The sequence below is a fragment of the Myotis daubentonii genome, chromosome 2 (genome assembly GCF_963259705.1).
Source record: "Myotis daubentonii chromosome 2, mMyoDau2.1, whole genome shotgun sequence".
NCBI classification, from domain to species: Eukaryota; Metazoa; Chordata; class Mammalia; order Chiroptera; family Vespertilionidae; genus Myotis; species Myotis daubentonii.
In genome coordinates, this window is record NC_081841.1 from 128,468,571 (window position 1) to 128,493,972 (window position 25,402).

Here is a 25,402-nt window from a genome sequence, read left to right on the forward strand (position 1 = left end):
CTGCCTGGGTTGGTAAGATTAAGTTTATAAAAGTGCTCCTCAAGAGTACCATTTTATTATCGTGTATCACTTTTAAATGCTTGGTTATATAATCAGTGGCAATATTTGGGAGTCATTTATAACCCTATTGTTCAGTGTTCACTAGAAGGCCATCTACTCCCAGATCTTGCCCTCGTCCCTTTTCCTACTTCTGCATTGACCAACCTACAAAGAAAACTAGAAAACAAAGACAAAAAGAATAAAGGACACAAATATCTGTGCTGTGCCTCTTGAATGCCAGGTATCATGCTGGGTGCTTGAATAAATCATCCCATTTTATCCTTAGAGCACCCTGTGAGAAAGCAATTATTATCCCCACATCCTGAAGAAACAGGCTCAGAAAGGTAGGGTAACATGCAGAACCAAAGCCCCAAGCCCAGGTTTTCCTGAGTTTCTAATGGTTGCTCTTTCTACTTGATTTTCCCCACAAAATTCATTCTAGTTGAGTTAATGACTTGTTTGCCAGCCACTTTTAATCTAGTTCTGATCTCCTTTTGACTGATTTGGAGTAACACATTGGAGCAATAATAGTGGGAGAAAGAAAATTGTTCTGAAACAGCACCTCTCTCCTCCCTCATCTCACACATTACTTCTTTGGTCTTCTGCTGACTTCAAATATCTTTCTTCCTTATCCAACACATCCTATAAACATCAAAAATTCTCATTAAAGCTCAGTCAGTTCTACATGGAAATCCAAGATTCTTGCACTTGGATGTATTTCTTAACTTCTCTAGGTCTCACTTCCTTCATTTGTAAAACATAGGGGAGAAGATTGTCAGGAGGATTAAATGAGATAACATATGTATAAAAGATGCTTAGCATAGTGACTACACATGTATAAGTAGTAGTTATATATAGTTATTTCTTTTAAAAAAAAACCTACAATGGTTACGTCTCTTCAATTAAAACTTCTAATTATGGCTTTTAGGCTCCTGAACACTTAGACCTGTTCCTCATACTCATTTATTCTTCCATGCATCAAATACTCATGGAGTGTCCCCTACATGCCTGGTCATAAGAGATGAAACACCTGCCCTCATGGAATTTACACTATAATTGACAAGAGTCAAGCAAAGAATAATAAATACATGAACAAAGACTTAAAGGATGTGAGAGACAGACATCCAGACATGTGGTGGATGGGAAGGCCAGGAAAAAGAGAATGGCCTGAGCAGAGGCCCTGAGGTTAGAAGGTGCCTGCCAAGTTTAGGATATAATAGGAGGCAGTGGACAGTCTGGCTGGAGGGAAGAGTGGGAGGACTTGAAGTCAGAGCAGGTACTGGACTAGGGTGATGGGAGTGAGGCACTTGCCTCAGATACAAAAGTGGTTGAGCATCAACCCAGGAACCAAGAGGCCTCTGGTTTGAATCCCAGGTCAGGGCAGCCCCATTGTGGGCTTGATCCTCAGTAGGGGGCATGCAGGAGGCAGCTGGTGAATGTTTCTACATTTCTATCCTTCTCTCTTCCTCACTCTCTAAAAAATCAATAAAAGGATCCTATATAATAAAGAGGTGATATGCAAATTGACCCTCACACCCTTGCATCACAAAATGGCCGCCCCCACATCCTCACAAGATGGCCACCCCATGTCATCACAAGATGGCCTCCCCCACTTCATCACAAAATGGCCACCCCCACATTGTCACAAGAAGGACACCCCCACATCATCACAAGATGGACACCTCCACATTGTCACAAGATGGCTGGCAGAGGAGGGCAGTTGGGGACCATCAGGCCTACAGGGGAGGGCAGTTAGCGGCCATCGGGTCTGCAGGGGAGGGCAATTGGGGGCAATCGGGCAGTCAGGGGAGCAGTTAGGTGTCAATCAGGCTGGCAGGGGAGCAGTTAGGGGGTAAGCAGGCTGGCAGGCAGAAGCCGTTAGGGGCAATCAGGCAGGCAGGCAGGCAAGTGGTTAGAAGGCAGCAGTACTGGATTATGAGAGGGATGGCCTACTGCCAGTTTAGGATCGGGCCTAAACAGCAAGTAGAACATCCCCCGAGGGGTCCCAGATTGGAGAGGGTGCAGGCTGGACTGAGGGATAACCCCTAATGAATTTTGTGCACCAGGCCTCTAGTATTTAAATTAAAAAGTAGTAAGTGCTGCCAAAAAACTCAGTGATCAAGATGCATTATATTTTAATCAGTATTTTTAAACATTTAAATTAATGTAAAAAATCTATGATAAACAAAATATAAATATTTTAAACAAATACAGGATCAGTATGAGTGATTATCCCTCTTATCTCAAGCTCTAATATGGCTCATCCCACTCAAAACATTGGTGCTATTAATCCTGCCTTTACTGAAAATGCTGATAATTTATACATCATGGATTATTTTGAGTATTTAATTTGCCAATTAAATAACCAATTAACCAAATTAATCCTTTAAATTAATTATATCCAATTTATTTGTTTTTTCAATTAATTCAGTAAAAATTTGTTCATCTTGATAACTGAGCTATTTGGCACCCCATAAACTATGTACCTGGCACAAATGCCTCCCTTGTCCCACCCCAGCCCCAGCTGTGTCAAAGAGGAGCAGAGGCCAGCGAATGTAGAGCCTTTTAAGTCACTGTATTTGTGAAATATGACCTCACTGTACTTGTCCCTATTATTATCCATCCTCTGATCTCTAGTCATTGTGTATGCTGTGGCCCCCATCCTCCTTTCTAAAACTCCACCCAGCCCCCATCAAATGTAGAATCTCCTTTGTCTGCAAGGCAGCTGAGAAGTATAATTTACTGGCACTGCACAGATATATGAAGGAAAACATAGATTTCTAATTTTATTTGATAGGAGGTGCTAAATGTTTCCTATATACCAGGTATCAAACCAGACAAGAGGACATGACAATGAGCAAGAAACTTATGGAGTCTGGACTATCAACCGCTTCATACCCCAGCAGGTAAATGGCAGCCTCAGACCCACAGAGGCACAGTAGCCAATGCCTATGAAGATGTTGTTTAGCTTGGACAGATGTAATTAAGAACTTGGCTGTACTGCTTAGAATGACATCTTGGATGGTTTATAGACTTATTTCACAAGCCTCAGTTTCCTATCTATAAAGTGGAAATATCCACACCCACCTCACAGGGCTGTTGTGAGGATCCCAGCATTATTGTAAGGTCTGTGACATGCCTGATAAGGGCTATGTGTTAGGCTTCTTATGACAGCACTGAAGAACTTCCTTGTTTCACCTGCTACATTGACACCTCCTTCTGTCACCAAGTGTAAATAAGATCTGGGAAAAGGATGCCAGCTTCTTCAGCAACTCCCAGTTCCTGTGGGGAGGCAGACAGCAGCAGATGTAAGGAAACCCTGCTGGCCAGGACAGCCAGAGAAGGATTGAAATGCTGCCAGCACCACTCTCGGGTTTTCGAATAAACTGTTACATCTCACCTCGAGGCTGAGATAGACAGGTTCGTGTGTGTCATCCCCAAGGTTAACACTTTCGGTTGAAAAGAAATCTCATGCTGCACAGAAAAGCAGCCTTTTAGTCGATGGAGGAATTTGAGTAACAGATTTTCTCAACAGGTAGTGAGGAAAGCTGGTACCCACATCTTCAGCCTATCTGGTCATTGGCTGAGACACAGAATCTGCAGCAAGGTTCCTTCTTGGAGGCAGGAGGGACCTACAGATCTCCAACCTGGGCAGTTCAGAGTGGCAAGACCAGTCCCTGTGCACAGACCCCAAGCCATCTGCCCGTTGCAAGATATTCAGCTTCCTATGGTCCCAGCTCAGAATTTTAGACCAGCAAGAGAAGGCCAGAGCCTCTTTTTGTAGTACTTTGGAGAGAGCCAGAAACAAAAATGCAGAGACAAATGGAAGTTCAGAGTTAACCCAGTCATTTACAAAGGTTTATTTTAGTGGGGGAAACCTCTTTATCTCAAATACAACCATATATATAAACTCAACATGTATTTCTTTAAAAAAGGAAAAGATGTTCTTCTGTGTTTCTCGACACGGGTTCAATGAAAAGTTTGGGCAGAAGCCTTCATTTTTTGGGACAGTGCTGCAGGTAGTAGGATATTTAACATCCCTGGCCCTCATCCCTGGATGTTTAATAGTCCCCTCCACCCCCAAGTGATTGAAACTAAAAACTCCCACACATTTCCAAATGCCCTCTGCAGGTACCACTGCCACTTGAGAATTCATCTAATTGTGGTTGCAGAATTGGGTTTGCTGGGCAGATGTCTCTGTTGAGCCTGAGAAGATACCCCTGAACCCAGGCTATGCAGAGCACTCCTTGAAAACCACAGCCAACCTTTGGCAACACCTACATTCTAACTGTGTTGTCAGGAGTCAACCACATAGCCTCTTTGGGCCTCAATTTTCTCTTCTGCAAAATGGAAATAATAATCCTTACCTATTTCACAGGACTTTTGTGAGGACCAAATGAGGCATTGTACACAAGCTTGCTTTGTAAAATCTCAAGCCCTCCGCTGATACACAGCATCATTCATTATACTCTTCTCCTGAATATGTAGAGACTGCTATCCTAGTCTTTGAAAAGACTTACCATGGAAACCAAATCTAAAAGCAGAAAGCTCAATCATAAGGCTTCCACTGCAACCTGCTTCTATTCACGTCCCTCGCACACACAGCCCTTGGAGATGATGGTTGTACTTTGCTCCCACTGAGACACCTACTTTCTCTTTTGTAAGTCACCAAGACAATCAACCAGCCCCAGCCTGCAGCAAAGGCTCAGCCAGCTCAGCGCAACCTAGAGAACACTGCTTAGCTGACTTCAAGTGCTTTTCTTATTACCCTAACTGGTGTGCATGACTTGAAAATACATCTGGAAAAAAGTTATGAACAGATACCTCTACCAACTTCACATGTGTAACCAGGTTGAAATGTCATTGTGTTGTTTTCAGTTTTGATAGAGTGGAACCTAGTTCATAAAAAAAGGTTGAGATTTTAATTAAGAAGGGAATAAAGATGGCATCATGTCATTGAAGCCTTCCCCTCCTGCCCCTAACCCCTCTATTATTTGAAAGGCACTCTTTGAAAAAGGTTGTACAGGTATGTTTTTTAGGAACAAAATAACCTATTCCTTCTTAAACTGAAGTCAAAAGTTTTAGAGACAAGCTCGTAGATAGAGAACAGGCTGACAGCTGTCAGGGAGGGGATAGATTAGAGGGTTTGAGGGAAAAAAGGGAGAGAGAAAACACATGAACATGCACAAAAGTGTGGTGATTGCTGGGAGAATGGTAGGTTAGGGGAGGTGGAGAAGGGTATAGGGGGAATAAATGGTGGTGGACAGAGATTTGACTTGGGGTGGTAAGTATACAATACAGTGCATAGATGATGTGCTGTAGAATTGTGCACCTGAAACCTGTAAAATTTTGTTAACCAATGTCACCCCAATAAATTTAATAAAAAGGGGGGGAAAGTTTTTCAAAGTTCCAGGTTTATTAAGTGACAAAGTTGGGTTTATTTATTTCTCTGTTCCTCTATTTCTCATTCCTGTGTTCAGGGCATGCCCTGAAAGGAGTGTCCTTTAAATGTTCCCAAGTAAGCTACAGGATCAAGGAGGAATTGCTTGAGGAGGCTCAGGACCAGCTTTGCAGAATAAAATCTCACAATATCCACACTCACTCTTTCAGCCCCACTCCACCCCTGGAAATTGTTCCATCTAGTTTGGGCTAAATGCATTTTCCTGGTTCAAAGAGAAAATACACATAATGGTTTCACACTGGATTCCTCAAGATATCCAGGGGAGTTCACCTGGGTAAGTCTAATATGAGTAAGAAGCACATGATTCCATTTCTCTATAAACATACATGGGCTTAAAAGAAATGGAAATGGTGCCTGGCCACTGGTGTGGCTCTGGAGGTCACCAGTTGGTTTCAAAGTGGATGCCGGTTGGATCCCAATCAGGGCACATGCCAGGGGTTATGGGCTAGATCCCCAGTAGGGGATGTGCAAGAGACAGCCCATCTATGGTTCTCTCTCATGGATGTTTGTATCTCTCTCTCCCTCTCTTCCTTCCTCTCTCTGAAATCAATAAAAAAATATATTTTTAAAAAAGAAGAGAAAGAAGGAAGGAGAAGGAGAAGGAGAAGGAGAAGGAGAAGGAGAAGGAGAAAGAGAAGGAGAAGGAGAAGGAGAAGGAGAAAAGGTGCATGGCTTGAAACCTTCCCTACCCTCCATTTCAGAAAGAAAGAGCATCAATCACTGATAACACTGATCCAGAACTCAGCCCAGGATCATCAAACCTGAGTGAGAAAAATATAAATACCAAAGGGACAAAAGAAAAGCTAAGTGGAATTTGCATCTCCACTCACACTGGGGATATCAGAGAAGCTAAATATGCAGCTGCATTCCTGAAAGTCCCTTGCAGCTTCATTTTCTCCCAGGCAGTAGAGGTCAGATCACTTTTCCCACTGACCTAGGGCAGCTGCACCTTGGTGGTCTGGGAGTCCTTGCTGATGTATGCCAGCTCCTTGCCAAGGAAAAATGGAAGAGGCTTATGAGCAAAGTGCCAGGCAGCAGAAGAAAGGAAGCCTGTTCAGAGTCTCTGCCTCTCCATTACCTTTGCAGCTTTTTTAAACACTAAATCCTTTAGAACTAGATTCTTATGCAAATAAAGACCTATGAAACTAATACAGAATAATACTGAATGTGAACTATGATGGAAAATTGTATGTTATATGTTTTTCATCATCATCATAAATTAATTAATTAATTAATTAATTAATTAATTATTAATTTTATAAAAAGAATAGTTAGCACAAGGGAAATTCTTACTAGAAATTCAGGAGTCAGTGAGGCAGACCAGAAACACACAAAATTCCCTGTGGAGCCACTCACCTTGTGCTCCAAAAGAGGGAGGGCAGAGTGGACTGGAGCTGTGTGAGCAGAAGCCAGGGATTAGAGCTCAGTAGGCAGACACCCCAGTTTCCTGTGCTGAGTTATTCCCTTACACTTTGAGGTCATCTTTCTCATGCAGACATTTGCTATATAGGCAGCTTTGCCTGGGAGGAAGACAGTTGACCCACCCTATTGGAAAACACTTTGCCTCACTGTGAGGGCACTTCTGAGGCCCATTAAGAGGCCGAGAATAACAATTAGCCTCCAGGCAGAAGAAATTGCCCCACCCTATTTAAAAAACTCTTGCCACACCTGTGAAAAATTGCCTGAGAGCTATTCAAGACAGAATCCTGTGAGTTTGTAGGTAGAAGCTATCTCTGAAGGCTTGAGTCTTTGTCTGATCTAATTAGTCAGAAACAGCTTTTGACACTGGCCTTCACTGGGGATTAAAAGGCATAGCAGACCCATTACATAGTCACAAATCCAAACAAGCAGCCAAAATGAGGAGACAAAAAAACAACACCCAATGAAAGAACAAAAGAATTCTCCAAAAGAAACGATAAATGAAATGGAGATAAGAAATTTACCTGCTATAGAGTTCAGAATAATGATGGTAAAGATGTTCAACAGCATGAGAAAATATATAGTAACTATGAAAACAGAAATAAAGAATGACATAGCACAAATAAAGAACACATTGGAAGAAATACACAGCAGATTAGGGGAAGCTGAGGATCAAATCAGCAAATTATAAGACAGGGTTGAAAAAAATCACTCAATCAGAGAACCAAAAAGAAAAAGCAATAAAAAAAAACAGGAGAACAGCTTAAGGGAGCTGTGGGACAACATAAAATGTAACAATATTTGAATAGCAGGTGTGCCAGAAGAGATAGAAAGGGAGAATGGGATGGAGAACATGTTTGAAAAAATGATGGCAGGAAACTTCCCTAACCTGGTAAAGAAAAAAGTCACACAAGTTCAGGGGGCACACAAAGTCCCAAGGAAGAAGAACCCAAACAGGCCCACTCTCAGATACATCATAATTAAAATGTCAAAATTAAAGCAAAGAGAAATGTTTTCTTAGAATTTGTTTATTTTAAATAAACCAGTAATATATTTCACATGCTTCTAGAATTCACCATAATTTAGCAAATGGAAGCTTCTTCTGGCAATTACCAATTTCTTGTCTAGTAAGAATTTCCCTTGTGCTAACTATTCTTTTTTTTAATTTATTTATTTATTTATTTATTTATTTATTTATTTATTTATTCATGATGATGATGATGAAAAACATATAACATACAATTTTCCATCATAGTTCACATTCAATATTATTCTGTATTAGTTTCAGGTGCACAACATAGTGGTTAGACAATCAAATAATTTACAGAGTGGTCCCCCTAATATTTCAAGTACCCCAACCCTGGCCTGTACATAACAATTTCTTTTCCCTTCATTGACCTCTCTCCGGCCACTCCCACCCTCCAGCACATACCCTCACCCCCCTAGTGACTGTGTCCATTGGTAATGCTTATACGCATGCATACAATTCCTTTGGTTGATCTCTTACCACCACCCCCACCACCCCCCCCACCCCTGATCTCCTGCCTTCAAAGAGAGAATCTTAAAGGCAGCAAGAGAAAAAGCAAACTGTTACCTACAAAGCAACTCCCATAAGGCTGACACCTGATTTCTCATCAGAAACTCTACAGGCCAGAAGGGAATGGCATGAAGTACTCAAGGTAATGGAAAGTAAGGACCTGGAACCAAGATTAGTATATCCAGCAAGGCTATCATTCAAAATAGATGGTGAGATAAAGAGTTTCCCAGACAAAAAACAAGGGCTAAAGGGACTGCTGTACTGAGAAGAAGAAATGGAGAGAGAAACCTAGGCATACAGAATTAAAATGGCAATAAATAAGTACCTAGTAATAATAACCTTAAATGTAAATGGATTAAATTCTCCAATCAAAAGACATAGTGTAGCCAAGACAAAACCGTGACCCAACTATATGCTGTCTACAAGAGACCCACCTCAGAACAAAAGACTCACACAGGATGAGAGTGAAGGGATGGAAAAAAAAAAAAAAAAGCTGGAGTAGAAATACTATCTGACAAAATAGACTTCAAAATGAAGGCCATCACAAGAGACAACAAAGGTCACTGCATAATATTAAAGGGATTGATCCAAGAAGAGGATATAACCCTGTTAAACGTGTATACACCCAATATAGGAGCACTTAAATATATAAAAAAAATTCTAGATGATTTTAAGGGAGAGATCAACAACAATATAGTCATAGTAGGGAACCCCACTGACTTCTCTGTATTCTCTGGATAGATCTTCCAGACAAAAACTTAACAAGAAACAGTGACAAAGTTTACATAAGTTGTAAACATAATTGTTTAAATAAACATTGACAATGTCAAATAGCAATAGTTTTATGGGGTGTAAAATATATATAAAATTAAGATACATGAAAAAAAATTAAGATACATGACAATAATAGTAAACAAATTGAAAGTGGGGTTAATTAGAGTTAAAATATTCTGAGGTTTATTGTATCTAGGAAATGGTAACAGTATCAATTTATGTTGATTTTAAATTGTTAAAGATGCATGTTGTTATTTTTAAAGTAAGCACTAAACAAAAGTAAAAGAATGTGTAATTCATAAACAATAGTAAAAGAATGTATAATCTAATAGAAGAATATATTAGCTAATAAAGGAATTTTTTTTTTAAAATGTGAAAAATAAGACAAAGAGAGAAAATACAGAAAATGTAAAATATATTGAAAGCAAATAGAAAGATTTGCCTTTTTTGTTATAGTTAGAAATATGTAGATTTAAGTGTGTACTGAACTGTGAAATAAATATATTTTTACTGTAGGTAAGAAGAAGAGATATTTCTTATCCCAAAGTTCATGTGATTACATTAAATGCAAAATAAATACTGCAATTCAAAGACCTAGAAATCAAAATGAAACCCAAGTATATGCTGCTTTCAAGAGACTCACTTTATTTACTTATTTATTTTAAATATTTATTGTTGAGAGTATTAGAGATGTCCCACTTTTCCCCCCATTGCCCCATTTCACCCAGTTCCCGCCCCACCCAAGGCCTTCACCACCTTATTGTCTATGTCCATAGGTAATGCATATATGCATATAAGTTCTTTGGGTAATCTCTTTCTCCCATCCCTCACCCCTTACCACTGAGATTCATCAGTCTGTTCCATGTTTCCATGCCTCTGGTTCTATCTCATTCATCAGTTTATTTTGTTCATTGGATTTCTTGTTCATTTATTTTGATTTTTATTTTTTTTATTTTTAATTAAATCTTTATTGTTCAGATTATTACATTTGTTCCTCTTCCCCCCCCCATAACTGCCCTCCTCCCAGTTCCCGCCCCACCCTCCGCCCTCACTCCCCACCCACTGTCCTCATCCATAGGTGCACAATTTTTGTCCAGTCTCTTCCCGCATCTCCCACACCCCTTTCCCCCCCAAGAATAGTCAGTCCATTCCCTTTCTATGTCCCTAATTCTATTATAATCACCAGTTCATTCTGTTCATCAGATTATTTATTCACGTGATTCTTAGATTCATTTGTTGATAGATGGATATTTGTTGTTCATAATTTGTATCTTTACCTTTTTCTTCTTCTTCCTCTTCTTAAAGGATACCTTTCAGCATTTCATATAATCCTGGTTTGGTGGTGATGAACTCCTTTAGCTTTTCCTTATCTGTGAAGCTCTTTATCTGACCTTCAATTCTGAATGATAGCTTTGCTGGATAAAGTAATCTTGGTTATAGGTTCTTGGTATTCATCACTTTGAATATTTCTTGCCACTCCCTTCTGGCCTGCAAAGTTTCTGTTAAGAAATCAGCTGACAGTTGTATGGGTACTCCCTTGTAGGTAACTGATTTTCTTTCTCTTGCTCCTTTTAGGATTCTCTCTTTGTCTTTTGCTCTTGGCATTTTAATTATGATGTGTCTTGGTGTGGTCCTCTTTGGATTCCTTTTGTTTGGGGTTCTCTGGGCTTCCTGGACTTGGAAGTCTATTTCTTTCACCAGGTAGGGGAAGTTTTCTGTCATTATTTCTTCAAATAGGTTTTCAATATCTTGCTCTCTCTCTTTTTCTGGCACCCCTATAATTCTGATGTTGGTGCGCTTGAAGCTGTCCCAGAGGCTCCTTACACTATCTTTGTATTTTCGGATTCTTTTTTCATTTTGCTTTTCCGGTTGGGTGTTTTTTGCTTCTTCGCATTTCAAATCTTTGACTTGATTCTTGCGCTCCTCTGGTCTGCTGTTGGGAGTCTGTATAGTATTCTTTATTTCAGTCGGTGTATGCTTAATTTCTAGTTGGTTCTTTATCACAACATCGAGGGTCTCATTAGATTTCTCGAGGATCTCATTATGTTTATCGGCGGCTTCTAGACAGTTCTTGAGAGACCTTAAAAGTGTGGTTCTGAACTCTATATCTTCCATTGACAATTTTGTCCTGTTTCTTTGTCTCCGCATTTTGTTATGCTTTCTTGGTGCACCCCCAGTGGTCTTTGTGCGCAGTCTTGTAGTTAAGCCTTGATTGTTGTAGCTAATACTAGGGGGGATTTGACCTCCAGGCCAAGTGGCTGTGAGAATCAGCTGTGTCTGCAGTGAGAGAACTTCTGTCCTCTAGGGAGGTGCTAATCTGGCGCTTGCCTGAGGCTATCCGGCAAATGCCTTTGTGCAGGGCTTGGGCGGGGCGGGTGGGTGGTAAGGGATCAACAGGGTGGGCCGGAGAGAGCAGTTATGGCTGCTCTCAGTCCTGTCTCCAGGGGCTCTGCCTTTCTGAGTCCCAGCAACCGCTGCAAACCTCGGAGAGAAAGCTGCCTTCGAGTTCCGACCGAAGCCAGACAGTCCCGCTTCTCCCGTTTGAGTCAGGGTCCCTAAAGACTCGCCTGGATCTGGAGCTCAGAGTCTGCAACTCCCTCCTGATTGAAAACGCCAACCGCACCCTCAGCCACCAGCCCGCTCTGCATGCACTCCGCACCTCAGTATTTGACTTCAGCACTGTGCCTCCTCTGAGTGTCGGTATGCATTTCTCTTTCCTCCTAGTTGTAGGACTTCCACTCAGCCAGCGTTCCTGTGGTTCTGGGTGATGTCCGTTCCGTCTTTTAGTTTCACTTTTGAAGTGGTTGTTCGAGGCAGCAAACTCCGGCATTAACCTATGCCGCCATCTTGGTTCCCTTATTTTGATTTTTAGATTCACTTGTTGATAGATATGTATTCATTGCCATTTTATTGTTCATATTTTTTATTTGTTTCTTCTTCTTCTTCTTCTTCTTCTTCTTCTTCTTCTTCTTCTTCTTCTTCTTCTTCTTCTTCTCCTTCTTCTTCCTCTTAAAAAATACCCTTTAACATTTCATGTAATACTGGTTTGGTGGTGATGAATTCCTTTGCTTTTTCTTGTCTGTGAAGTTCTCTTTCTAATCTTCAATTCTAAATGATAATTTTGCTGAGTAGAGTAATCTTGGTTGTAGGTCCTTGCTACTCATCACTTTGAATAATTTTGCCACTCCATTCTGGCCTACCAAATTTCTGTTAAGAAATTAGCTGACAGTTGTATGGGTGCTCCCTTGTAGGTAACTAGCTGCTTTTTTCTTGTTGCTTTTAAGATTCTCTCTTTGTCTTTAACTTTTGCCATTTTAATTATTATGTGTCTTGGTGTGGGCCTCTTTGGGTTCCTCTTGTTTGGAACTCTGCACTTCCTGGACTTGTAAGTCTATTTCTTTTACCAGGTAGGAGAAGTTTTCTGTCATAATTTCTTCAAATAGGTTTTTAATACCTTGCTCTCTCTCTCTTCTCCATCTGGCACCCACATAATACAAATGTTGGTATGCTTAAAGTTGTCCCAGAAGCACTTTACTCTGATATTTTTTTAATATTTTTTTATTCTTTTTTCTTTTTGCTCTTCTGATTGGGTGTTTTTTGCTTCCTCATATTCCAAAACATTAATTTGATTCTTGGAATCCTCTACTCTATTGTTGAATCTCTGTAAATTATTCTTTATTTCAGTTAGTGTATGCTTAATTTCAGACTGGTCCTTTTTCATGTCCTTGAAATTCTCACTAAGATACTTGAAAGTGTCACTAAGTCCCTAGAATCCCTCATTAAGATCATTGAGTATCCTTATAACCATTGTTTTGAACTCTGTATCTGGTAGTTTGTTTGCTTCCATTTCATTAAGTTCTTTTTCTGGAGATTTCTTCTGTTCTTTCATTTGTGACATGTTTCTTTATCTCCACATTTTCACTGCTTCCCTGTGCTTGTTTCTATGTATTAGGTAGAACTGCTATGTCTCCTGGAATTGGTAAAGTGGCCTTGTATATTAAGTGTCCTGTAGGGTCCAGTGGCTCAGCCTCCCCAGTCACCTGAGCTGGGCACTCTAGGTGCATCCCTGTATGGGCTGTGGGCACACTCTTCTTGTAGTTGAGCTTTGATTGCTGTTTGAGTCACTGGGAGGAATTGATCTCCAGGCCAATTGGCTGTGAGAACCATCTGCAACTACAGTGGAACAGCTGCTGTTCAGGAGACACCTTTATGGAGCAAGACTTGATTCAGTGGGGCTTTGGTGCTCACTAAGTCTGCCCCTTGAATGTGTTGCCTGTGGATGTGTAGAGTTGTAATCTGGTATGGTCTGATGCTATCCACCAGGTGCATCAGTTCTGGATCTCCTGGGAGGTGCAAAGTCAGCCACTGCCTGGGACCACCCACCAGGAGCTACAGAGTGATCTGCAGATAGCTACTACTTTTGTTGGGCTTGGAAGTACCCAGGCAAGGCCAAGCTGTGAAGCAAGGCAGGCTGCTGCTAGTGCCAGGTCTTGCTGATCCCAACTGCTGCTCGTTTGAGAGATTTTAGGAAAGTCTGAAGCCTGAGCCAGGACAGGACATTCAGATGGAAAAACTGTTGCAAAAAGCATGAGTGGGGCTGCAAATTGGATGGGACAGGGCCTCCGTGAATCACCAAGGCAAAGTGAACAGTGTAACCCATGCTGATGGAATCTCAGATATAGCTGCCAGTCAGCTCCTAATTGGGGAGGTCTCAACGTAGGAACAATGTCCCTTGAGAGCACCCCTGTCTGGAATAAAGCTGGCCCAAAGTTCTTGCTCTAATAGCTGACCATTCAGTTCCTCCCCATATATCCCTGGATTCACCCCAAGCTGTTGCCCCAGTGCTGGAGCTCAGAGGGAGTGCATTTGAGTTTCATCTGCTAGCCCTTTAAGAGGAACTGCCTGGATCTCCAGCAACCTCAGTGTCACTCAGCCACAATAACCTCTGGTTTTTACAGCCCAAAGTTTTTGGGACTTCTCTTCCCAGCTCTGGAACCCTGGACTGGGGATCTGCTGTGGGGCTGGGACCCCTTGCTCCTCACGGGAGGCTTCTGTAGCCGAGATAGCTCTCCTGCTTAAAAAACATGCCACACATGGGTGTCTGACCAGCTCGTTCTGCACCTCCACCTATCCTACCAATCTCAATGTGCTTTATTCTTTACTTCTTTAGTTGTAGGACTTACATTCAGCCTGATTTCAGGTGGTTCTGAATGATGGTTGTTCTGTATTTTAGTTGTAATTTTGATGTGGTTGTGGGAGGTGGCAAGTACGGGTGTTTACCTACCCTGCCATCTTGCAAAACTCACTTTAAATATATAGAAATAGAAGTATTGAAAGTAAAAGGATGAAACATATATACCAAAAATACATGCGTATCTAAAAAATACATACATACAAAAATTAGAGTGTCACATGGCAGGGAGAGGGAGATGAGAAAAGCAAGAGAACAAAATAAAATATAATAAAGAAAAGGGTCTTTCACAAAATGATTATTTTGGTGAATCATGACCCAAAACAATATATTGAATTCATTGTGTACCCGAGGTCAAAATTTAAATAAATAAATAATTTTATAAAGCACTAACATTTAGAAATCAGAAAATGTGAATACTAGCATGTACCAAATCTACTGACAAATCAACATCTTTGGGCCTAATATTTGATATAAAGGATGAATACTAATATTAATTAACAAACAGTCCTTGTATCTCACCCATTAATTCAGTAAGCATCCATTGAGCACTGTACATGCCAGACATTGTGCCAGTTGGTGGAGATACAAAGTCATATGAGACACAGTCTTAGCTTTCAAGGATCTTACTCCTCAAGGGACTTGCTGTCATATAAAAGAAGTGGAGGAAACATTGTAAGGATAACCACAGAGAAAAATTGCAGAGAAACCACAGGTTACACAACAAAGTACTAGGTATTTGATCATTGATTTTAATTTGGCTGAAAAGTTCCTACTTGAGTGAATGAATGAATGAGGAATGGATGCCAGTTTGAAATAATGTCCCAAGTTCTATATTTTTATATAAAAACTCCAGGTATAGAGAAAATTGGAGCCTGTGACTAGAAGCAGATTCTTCAAGTAAGTAATAATGATTAGGTGTTGAACTGTAAATGATGTCCAACATGTTGATGTGGCTCCAGATCTTACAGAGGATCTTATATCCAGAGTATTGGAGAATTTCATTACCTAAAGGTCAACTGTGAATGAGCACAGGAGTGCTCATCTGTAAAACAGTCAGGATAATAACCGCCCCTCCCCCAGAAAGATTCTTGGAATAAATATATATACGCCTAAGTGACCATTACAACCAATCAGCCGGTCGCTATGAAGCACACTGGCCACCAGAGGGCAGATGTTCAATTCAAAAGCTGCCCCCTGGTGGTCAGTGTGCTCCCACTGCCAACCTCCCGTGGCCAGCCAACATCCCACAGTCCCTCCCCCCGGCGGGCTAGCCCTGATTGTCCCCGATCACCGGCCAGGCCAAGGGACCCCATCTGTGTACTAATTCATGCACCAGGCCTCTAGTATGAGATATAAAAGACCTGACAATCACAGTACTCAATAAATAGTTGTTCCAGGAACACCGATCAGAAAGGATATATGCACCCCTATGTTCATAGCAGCACAGTTCACCATAGCTAAGATCTGGAAACAGCCTAAGTGCCCATCAGTAGATGAATGGATTAGAAAACTGTGGTACATCTACACGATGGAATACTATGCTGCTCTAAAAAGGAAGGAACTCTTACCATTTGCAACATCATGGATGGAGCTGGAGAGCATTATGCTAAGTGAAATAAGCCAGTCAATGAAGGAAAAATACCACATGATCTCACTCATTCATGGATAATAGAGACCATTATAAACTTTTGAACAATAATAGATACAGAGGCAGAGCTGCCTCAAACAGATTGTCAAACTGCAGCGGGAAGGCCGGGGAGGGTTGGGGGGCAGGAGGTAGGGGGGTAAGAGATCAACCAAAGAACTTGTATGCATGCATATAAGCATAACCAATGGACATAAGACACTGGGGGATAGGGGAGGCTAGGGGACTGTCTAGGGCAGGGGGAAAAAATGGACACATATGTAATACCCTTTGTAATACTTTAAGCAATAAAAAAATAAATAAAAATAAATAGTTGTTAACAAAAAAAAAAAAAGAAAAGAAATAGTGAGCATTCTGTAAGTGGGATTTCTCCTTCTCCTTGCTTTCTACCATCCCTTTGCTTTCCTAAAAGAGACAGGTAACCATGAACTAGAGAATTATTATCAGGCACTTTCATGCACAACTCAGGGTGTATTGAACTGCAGAAAAACATCAACACAGCTGTAGCATGTAGAGATCAATGTTGAACTGCCAAAGACAAAGCGATTGCCACAAAGGTAGGACTGAGCCATGGAAGAAATGAGAGAAGACTCTAGCAGCGTCAGCTACAAATCAAAAGGCAAGCTTGATGCATACACAATGCGGTCACCTCCACAGCCCCTTCAAAACAGATAGGTTTATCTCTTTAGTCAACAGATCACAACAACTGAGTAGGCCAACACGCACACCACACATACAATCTTTACTGCACCAACATCACTTTTCCTCCCGTGGTGAATTAGATAGCCCTAGCCTCCAAGGAGTTTTAAAGATTAGTAAATAAACAATTTCTTCAGATACAATCAAGCAATCTCCAAAATACTTTGCATGTATATCATGCACCAAAGTCCATGCATTTATATCCTGTAATGCGGTAGAAATTTGGCTGGATACTGAACAAATTAGCTATATATTCCTGGACCGAGGTTTTGAGGAATCTGGTTTCTGCAACCATCCTCTATAAACATTGTCCTCTTACAGCTTACTAATCCTCAAATCCAGCAGTCTTTTCTTGTACCTCATTCAGTTTCTCTATAGCTCCTGGCCTCTCTCTCTTCCTTCCTCATTTCATGATACAAAATTTTCTTGTCTCTCCCCACGATCTCTCCAATTGTTTTCTCTGTTTCCAGTTGTTCTTTACCTCATTCTGAGTCCTAAAAGGAGATATTACTGAGGGTTTTATTCTCTGTCCTTTTCTTTTTGGTCCACACTCTCTGCCTTAATGATTTATTATATCTACAGCTTCAGCATTTCTACCATTGTGTGCTTGCCTGTAATTGATTTCCATAGTGTTTCCATATTCCCACTGTGGCCAATTTCAAGCTGCCAACATGAAGTCACTGACTCGAGAGTTAGGAAGAGGCCAGTACAAGACAGTTCTGGCAAACCACTGAAGCATCCTCCAAATTTTTCACTCAAAACCTAAAATCATCTTTTCCTTTTCCCATCCCTTCACCAAGACATCGAATCAAATGCACAATGCAATTGCATCTCTTTTAACACAGACCACCATCCAGCCTCTCTCTTCTGTTTTCACCCCCATTATTTACCTGAGATGATCATTGCCTCCTGTCCTGCCTACTCTATCAGTCTCCTAATTATTTTCTCCTTTTCTAAGTCTTTCATTACCATAAAATGACTGAAAAATTAATCTCCTTAAAGTTTACATTGTGTTAACTAAAATCTCCAATTTCACATTGTGTTAACCACAATATCCAATAGTTCTACTGCTCACCAAATAAAAAATAATTTGGTATTCAATGCCTAATTTATGTGCACCGCCTGTTATCAGCATTCTGTATCAGTAAAGATTGGGTTGGCTATAATTTAACTTGTAGACTCAAAATAGTAGTGGCTTAGAAAGAGACATTTATTCCCGTCATGTAAAAGTCTGGAAGTAAGTAGTCCAGGAGTGCAAGAAGACCATGTTCCACAAAGTCCTTAAGCTTTAACATGCTTCCAGTTCAACCTTCTCACAAGTTTGATGGATGGTCCTCATGCTCATGTTCCAAAATGGCAGCCATCACCTCAAGTTTCAGGCTAAAGAATGACAGAAATAAAAAAGGACAAAGAGCACAAGGTAGCTGGTACATAGGGAAGCTTCCAGAAACTGCCACAGAACAATTCTACTTACCCTTCATTTGCCAGAACCTAGTTAACAGTCACACCTATTTGCAAGGAATGCTGGGTGACTAGGTGAGGATTTGGGAAGAAGGAGAGATTAGATCCTGGGGAACAACTGTCTGTCTCTGCAAAAGGCCTCAATGCTCCTTTGAAATCTTATTTCCTATTAGGCCTCTGCCTAAATTTAACAACCAGATATTTATATAAATCTGACTATGTGCCAGGCACTGTTCTAAGTGCTTATATGAACCCACTTAATCCTAACAATAGTCCAATGAACCATTAATATCCCTACTTTATACACGGGAAGGCTAAGAACCAGATGGATTAAGAATTCCAGAGATTCTCAAGCCTACTTTGGAATCGGCTCACCTGGAAAGTTTGTTAAAATGTAGAATCACATGCTCGGGGATCAGATGAAATGGCTGAGAAAAAATATTAAGGGCCCTAGCCGGTTTGGCTCAGTGGATAGAGCGTCGGCCTGTGGACTGAAAGGTCCCAGGTTCAATTCCAGTCAAGGGCATGTACCTTGGTTGCAGGCACATACCCAGTAGGAGGTGTGCAGGAGGCAGCTGATTGATGTTTCTCTCTCATCGATGTTTCTAACTCTCTATCCCTCTCCATTCCTCTCTGTAAAAAATCAATAAAATATATTTTAAAAAATATTAAGGAATGAGAAGGACAAAAGTAGAACTCTGAGAAGCAGCAGCTACATTTATGGGACAGATGTGGGAAGCAATTGGCCTCAAGGAATAGTGTGAGAGGTGGCAGGGGAGCCAAGGTAGAATGATGTACTGGAGGTTCAAGGGAAGATATTCAAATACAAGGTTGTGTTAACCAGGTCAAGGAAGGTATTGGAGAGTGTTTGCTGGGATTGGCAATTAGGAGGTCACTTATGACCAGGGTGAGAAGAGTTTTAATGGGAAAAATTCATGTGCTTATCCTCAGATACTTTGTAAGACCCTCCAAGAAAGATTGCTCTCTCTCTCTCCCTCATGAAGCATCAGTTTAACTAGTTGTAATCTAGTTGTAATCTAGTTAGATTCTCTGATTCTTCCTGGTTCAATTTTGAAAGAATGTATGTTTCTAGGAATTTATCCATTTATTCCAGATTGTCCAATTTGTTGGCATATTATTGTTCATAATATCTTCCTACAACCCTTTGTATTTCTTTGGTGTCAGTTGTTACTTTTCCTCTTTTATTTCTGATTTTATTTATTTGGATATCTCTTCTTTTTTCTTGATGAGTCTAGTTAATGGTTTATCCATCTTGTTTACCTTTTCAAAGAATCAGATCTTGGTTTCATTCATCTTTTACATTATTTTATTTCATTTATTTCTGCTATGATCTTTATTATTTCCTTCCTTCTACTCATTTTGGGCCTTGTTTGTTGCTCATTTTATAGTTCCTTTAAGTGTAAAGTTAGATTGTTTATTTGAGATTTTTCTTATTTTTTGGGTAGCATTCATAATGCTATGAATTTCCATCGTAGGACTGCTTTTGCTGTGTCCCATATATTTTGGGTTGTTGTGTTCTCATTGTTATTAGTTTCAAGCTACCTATCTTTCAATTTCTTCCTTGATCTTATTGTTAACCCATTTATTGTTTAGTAACATGTTATTTAGCCTCCATGACTTTTTATGTTTTTCAGTTTTTTTCATTGTGATTGATTTCTAGTTCATACCACTATGTTCAGAAAAGATGCTTGATATGATTTCAATCTTCTAAAATTTATTGAGACTAGTTTTGTGCCAGGTCCCTTGAAACAGCAAGGATGGACCGGCTCCCAGCAAATTCCCCCTTTTTTATTTTTTAAAAGCAGGCATTAAAAAGAAAAACCTCAAATGCTCTCTTATATCCATTTTAAGAGTAGGATTGGCGCTTTCCGCTATTACCTGAGTCCTGATCTATCATCCCAGGGAGAGCTTGCCAATCCTGCACTTTCCCGGGGTGGAAAGGCTGCAGTGGGGTTAAGGATAAGGCTCCTTGGGCCTACCTTCTCCCATGCCTCTACATTTACCTTTCCGGCACCTTTCCTTCCTCAGAAAAGCATGGACGTATTTCTTATATAAAATGTTCTGTCTGACTGGGAGTGACCTTAATTCCTCTGCTAACAAGCATATATGTTAAAAGATCAATACGGAGTCTTTTTTCTTTAGACTCAGTATGGCACATCTTCTCAATCTAAGAATCAATACAGAGTCTTCTTTCTTTGGACTCAGTATGGCACATCTTCTCAATCTAATTTCTGTACTATCCACCTTCTTACCCTACTTATCCTCTATAGGGGGGTCTGTAGCACCCTGGTGGAGTCCTATCCATCCCGAGTGTGGGGTTCTCAATGGGAGGGGCTTACCTAAGGGAATCCTGTTCCAGGGGTTCCCAAAGGTGTGGACGGAGTCGGCGAAGACTATCCACCCTCTTCCTACGGTGGAGTCCGATCCGTCCCGAGTGCAGGGCGCTTACCTAGGGGTCCCTGTTCGGGCGCCATATGCCGGGGTCCAGCCCCAGCGGGTCCAGGGGTCCCCAAAGGTGTGAACGGAGTCGGCGAAGAAGGAATGACATGGAGACAGCATTCAGTTGATCAGCAGCCTAGCCAGGATCTCTAGCCAAGTTCTGGTCTGGATCTCCAGAGAGGTTCTGCTTCGGATCTCCAGCGAGGTTCTGTAGCCATGTTCCCTCGCTAGGTTCTCCAGCCAGGTTCTGTCCAGGCTCTCCAGTCAGGTTCAGTGTCCAGGTTCCAGTCAGGTTCTCCTGCCAATCTCTGTAGTCAGGTTCAGTCCAGGATCCCTTGCCATGTTCTCCCGCTAGGCTCTGTCTCTAGGCTCCAAGGCCAGTCCCTCTCCAGGATCCTCCGGCATGCTCTCTCCAGCGAAGTTCTTCTGTCTCCAGGCTCCGTGTAGGTTCTGTCTTCTTGATTCTCTTCTAAGTTCTGAGTCTTTCTGTCTTGTTACAACTGTATTTATACCAGTTGATTCAATCCTATCAATCTCTATTACAAAGGTTAGGGCGTTTCTTATCTCCATTCCAGGGAGAAAAGATTATGTAGTTTAAGCATGATTGTTCATAGTTAAAGGGATTAATTACCCGCCTGGCACTTAGTTGAGGGGTTTTATTCCCTCCCTAACTTCAGGGGAAAATCCCTACCTGGGGATTCAACCTTTCTCGGAGAGGTGACTTTGGTTAAAACACAGCGCCAAGAAGGTGAGCAAACATATTAAGAACCGTATGCCATATATGCCAGGTCCCTTGAAACAGCAAGGATGGACCGGCTCCCGGCAGCAGACAAAAGTATGATGATTGCAAGAGGGATGGGGTGGAAGGAGAGGTAAAAGAAGGAAAAGCAGTGATGAAGGAGACTTGACTTGGGGAGGTAAACACACAATACAATATATAGATGATGTATTGTAGAACTGCATAACTGAAACCTGTATAATTTTATTATCCAATGTCACCCTAATAAACTTAATTTTTTAAATGTGGGAGCAGGAGGCTAATCCTTCTGTTTCCATTAAGCAGGAGAAGTTTTATACAGGAGATGGCAGGCAGACAAGAGCCCCTTTCATTGGTAGAGAGAGGTCACCATGGGATGCCCCCTGGACGGTGACCCAGTCTACCCGGACACAGAGGAGATCACATTTCTCCGGGAATAAATGCAGGTGTCCTCCTCTTCTGGAAAGGCAGTTGCCAAAAACTAAAGGGATCTTCCAGGTTATTAAGAACCCAGAGCCCACCCTGCAATGCAGTCCTTTCATCTGCCTGAAGTCCTTTTTCAGCTCCTAACACCAAAAAAGTCCTTCTTTTTCTTTGTGGTTACAATTACTCTGCTATATCTTGGAGAGAAAACTCACAGTTCCTCATGGTTTGTCAGTAGTTGAGGGAGGACTGTGAACGCTGACTGTTGCTCCCACAGCTACGGGTGCATTAAGACTTAAAAGAGGAACTACTTATGTATGCTGTCATCACCACAGCGATCACTTCAACAAGATTTCTTTTTCCAATACAGCATTGCATGTCCAGTCAGAGGAGGGAGAGAGGAGGTGTTGCAAAGACACTGACTCATTCTGTCTCCTCACACCCTCTGAAGCTACCCCTCACTGCACTTCCTCCTCCTCCTCTGAAGCTAAAGGTCAGCCTCTCATGTTCATGCCAATTTTTTAAACATACACACACACACACACACACACATACACAAATTGGCTTCTGAGAGGGTAAATTTTTTTAACATGAAAAGGAATAAGGAAAGGCGCTCTCAAAATAAATTTAAAAATAAATAATCCTTTCCCCAAACTACTTAATAATTGCAGAATGATAGCATTTTCCCTTTGTAAGCATGCTAGGAATAAAATAAAAGGAATGAATGCCCCATTGTGTTAATGCAGGCCTCTTAAAAATGATTCTAATATCTTCCAGAAGGCTCTTTGGGGTCAATTGCAAGGTTCTCCTTAATATAGAAATAGTCCATCAGTAATCTATTTGCTCCTCTTCACATGCCTTTAGTACTAGTGTGAACACAGCAACAATTTACAGTTGGTACCCTGTGCACTGCTGTTCAAAAATACTGTATTCCAAATGGACTACATCATGAATTGTGCATTTGTAATGCCTGTTACCTACAGCCAACATCAACCCAAGACAATCTCACTCAGCAGACCCAGCCAACTCTCGTGAGGGGGCCACCACAGAGCTTTCTGCTTATGGTCAGATAGCGCTGCTTTGTTAGAGATGAGCACCCTCTGAACCCTCGGACCCAAGCACATTCCCTGGACAGGGTGTTGGAGAAAATTTGACTTATGATGTCCCTGCTTTCAGGATAGCTTCCTCCTCCCATTCCTCACTTGTCCCAACTTAGTAATGTACGCAGCCCTTGTCTAGGGCAGGAGGCCTTCATTGCCAGGAGGCCTATGAAGTGGTTTGGACAGAGGTTATTACAGTACGATTCCTATTTAACCAATAAAGAAACTGAGTCTGAGTTTAATGGCACAATTCATGAGAGGCAGTGCAGGGACTGAACCCCTCCACTTCTGCCCCTCACCACTATCTGAACTCACTTCCAACTCTGTTGGACAAGAGGCCAACCCGGTGCTGAAAACAGGAACTAACCTGGTTATAGCAGGCCCTGCTCTTCCTGCCAGTGTTCCCAGTCTGGACTCGAAGGTCCCCCGACTGGTACTCACTGTGTTTTTATTGATTACTCCCTTTTAACTTTCAGAAATCTCCATCTACATACATGGCTGCCTATTTCCACACCTCCAGCTTTCCACATGCCAGTGATAACCTGTTTCAGATTCATTTTAACAATTTTCTCTGGAGATTTTCCAAAACCTCCTCAGCCAAACAACCAAGGAAAGGGATGGGCCTGGCACCTGCCCAGCACACAGCAGAGGAGACAGTAACCACCAGTCCGCTGCCCTGGAGGCAGACCCTGGGGCACGGGCAACTTTATCTCAGGAAACTGATGGAAACTGCTTACAGTTATTAAAGTTCAATTATGTGAGAGGAGTAATGTTTTGGAATCTATCACTGTGCTTTTCTTTTCTGCATTTCTCTGTAAATGACCTTCTTTCCAGTTGATCAGGGAGCATCGGAGGGAAGAATATTAGGAGGCTAAAGTAAGAATGCCAAGAAAAAGAAAGATTGAGTTTTCAACTTCTAACACCTATAATAAGACTATCAAATTCATGGAAAAGCTTTGTCAAGAGTGAAAGGGATTTTCTAAATCCCTGTATCTATCCTTTAAGTTTTCAAACCAGTCCCTAGAGTTTCACTTGATGGAGGTGTCATTCTCGAAGGAGGGCAGGTCCAATGCTTCCTTCTGTCCATTGAAAGCAGAGAAGGAAGATGAAGGAGAGGCAGAAATTCGGGACTGGAGGCTGTGGTTCCCACATCCCCAGAGGCCACATCTCTCAAAAGGGGTGGAACTTACAAGCATCAGATTAGGTATGGGGAGTCCAAAAACATTAGGCTGAGCAGCATGCCTCTGGGGACCTTCCAGAGCACTCTACCATTTCCAACCTGCAGCAGGAGCAGTGGAAGGGACGAGTAGGTGGAGAGTTGGAGGCAGCACCCTGGATTTCCACAGCTAGTGTATTGCATGTCAGGGACCCAGAAGTTCCCTGTGCCTCAGCGAAGACAAGCAGAGGTGGTGAGAGGCAGCTGGTTGGCACAGATCTTGAATGAGAGTGAAGAGGTCATAATTGGGAGATTGCAAGACCAGATGGCCATCATCATGCTACGTAAAAGTTGCATTATTAAGTACAATCCCATTTGGGTTCTACCTTACATAACAAGCAGAATCAAACCCCCACCAGTACTACAAGCCACTTTGTTTCTGGCTGCATCAACTTCCTTTCTGGCCATCCTGCCTCCACGTTTGGCCCCCTGCAGTCTATTCTCCACCTAGGATTCAAGGTGATCCCTTTAAAAATATAACTAAAACAATGTCGCTCCTCCAGTCAAACCCACTAATGACTTCCCAATGGACTTGGAGTACAGTAGACCCCTTATCTGCAGTTTTGCTTTCCACTGTTTCACTTACCCATGGTCACCTTAAAAATATTAAATGGAAAATTCCAGAAATAAACAATTCATAAATTTTAAACTGCACACTGTTCTGAGTAGTGTGATGAAATTTCACACTGTCCAGCTCCATCCTGCCTGGGTCATGAATCAACCCTTTGTCCACCTTCTCCACACTGTGTATGCTCCCTGCCCATTAGCCACTTAATGGCTGTCTTGGTTTGCAGACCAACTGTCTCAGGATGGCAGTGCTTATGTTGAAGCAACCCTTTCTTTACTTAATAATGAACAAAAAGTGCAAGAGGAATGATGCTGGCAATTTGATATGCCAGAGAGAAGTAGTCAAGTGCTTCCTTTAAGTGGCAAGAAATGAGTGTATAAGAAAAACAGACTCTATTGGGTTCAATACTATCTGCAGTTTCAGGCATCCACTGGGGTCCTGGCCTACATCTCCTGCAGATAAGGATGGGGACTACTGTACAATCTGAAATCCTTACCATGACCAGCAGGATGCAACCTGATCTGGCTCTGGTCTTCCTCTCAAATCCCATTTCATATCTGCTCACCCTCGCCCACTCCACTCCAGTTCAAGCCCTCCTGGATAATCCTCGAATATGCCAGGCATGCTCTCGGCTCAGCCTCTGCACTTG

General features: G+C 41.6%; 1 long non-coding RNA gene across 1 annotated transcript in view; it reads right to left on the reverse strand.

Moving 5' to 3' along the window:
• Window positions 1–25,402, reverse strand: part of LOC132228315 (uncharacterized) — a 209,461-nt gene that overhangs the window by 34,781 nt on the left and 149,278 nt on the right. The gene's annotated exons all lie outside the window — the stretch shown is intronic.